The 1,342-nt window shown below is 33.5% G+C and overlaps 1 protein-coding gene across 2 annotated transcripts in view; it reads right to left on the bottom strand.

Moving 5' to 3' along the window:
* Positions 1-974: 974 nt before the first annotated feature.
* Positions 975-1,342, bottom strand: part of LOC144970373 (protocadherin-11 X-linked-like) — a 42,900-nt gene continuing 42,532 nt past the window's right edge. For both annotated transcript variants that reach the window (XM_078909941.1, XM_078909940.1), the window contains exon 6: positions 975-1,342. This exon is cut by the window's right edge and continues 709 nt beyond it. The gene's annotated coding sequence lies outside the window, so the exon portion shown is untranslated.

Below are 1,342 nucleotides of genomic sequence, written 5' to 3'. Positions count from 1 at the left end.
AATTTGTACTTTTGGAACTAGGAATCACAAACATCGACTAGTTAAAAGTTTCGCATGTGATCCAATTTATCAATCTTGTTATGTCAGAATGGCCTAGAGAAAAAAAAAATGGTCAGAATTGGAAATTTAACTTTAAGTTTAGGCTTAAATTCAATTCATTTATCTATCTTTTCTTTTTGAGATCACCATCAATATCACGACTTTGAAAAGAACCAAATAATAAATTTACATTGGCTGTCAAACCTTAGGCAATTCATGGAACCACTGGTGTCCGTGCACGATTTTTAAGTGCCGTACTGCATGCAAATTCCATGGCATGGATTTAAAACATTAAATGAATATGTGGAAAGGAAGAGCACCAGATCATTTTATGAAGTAATAAAGAAGTTAATGGATTTTGATGAATAGCATATGGCTATTAATTACAAGAAAGGAAGGAAATTACCCCACATTTTGAGTGGAAAAGTACCAAAACAAAAAAAAAAAAAAAAAAAAAAAAGAAAAGAAGTTTAAAAAGGACATGAAAGTTACCATCCGTAAAGCCTTAACCCTAGGAAAAAAGTTATGTGAGTGCCACAATTCCGTGAGGTGTTTTATCAAAACCAGGATACGATATTTATACAAAATCAAATTTTGCTAAAATCGTTTTGATAAAGGAAACTTTACATTTAACGTTCCTACTTAATTCATCTTTTAATAATAATTTGTCGCCTTTTATACAGCAATGATGTGCATTTAAAAACATGGAATGTAGTCATGGGAAGAATGTTGAAATAATTCACATCAATAATAAATTATGTAGCAGCCATTTTTAGCGTATGCAGTATGATATGTTTTTCGCCCTTACATGAGCTCTCTCTCTCTCTCTCTCTCTCTCTCTCTCTCTCTCTCTCTCTCTCTCTTTCTCTCTCTCTCTCTCTACCTCATCTATTCTTAAATCTCTCTCTCTCGTTCTTTCTTTCTTTCTTTCTCCCTCTCTCTCGCTCTCTCTCTCTCTCTCTCTCTCTCTCTCTCTCTCTCTCTCTCTGTGTTTCTCACACCCAGACTCAGGTAGGCGCGTACAATTTTTGCTCCAGATCACACTCAAATCGTATCTTGACATATTCACAATCATACAAACACAATGGAGCAAATCACAATTATCAGGTCATTATTTATATTTATATCATTCCACTCACATTATATGATCACAGTCTTTCAATTCTTTCCTCCTTGCTCAACTTTCAAATTTAAAGAGAGGGCGAAAGATATAAAAATCATAAAATATTTTTTTTAATTCATAAATGTCAACATCAATCGATGTATTTTGGAGACCTTAAAGTTGGAGTCAAACCGACGTGTG

The sequence above is a fragment of the Berghia stephanieae genome, chromosome 4 (assembly GCF_034508935.2).
Source record: "Berghia stephanieae isolate SIO BIC M18660-M18661 chromosome 4, UCSD_Bste_1.3, whole genome shotgun sequence".
Taxonomy (NCBI): domain Eukaryota; kingdom Metazoa; phylum Mollusca; class Gastropoda; order Nudibranchia; family Aeolidiidae; genus Berghia; species Berghia stephanieae.
The sequence above is the reverse complement of the archived record's forward strand: the minus strand, read 5'-3'. Positions and strand labels throughout refer to the sequence as shown.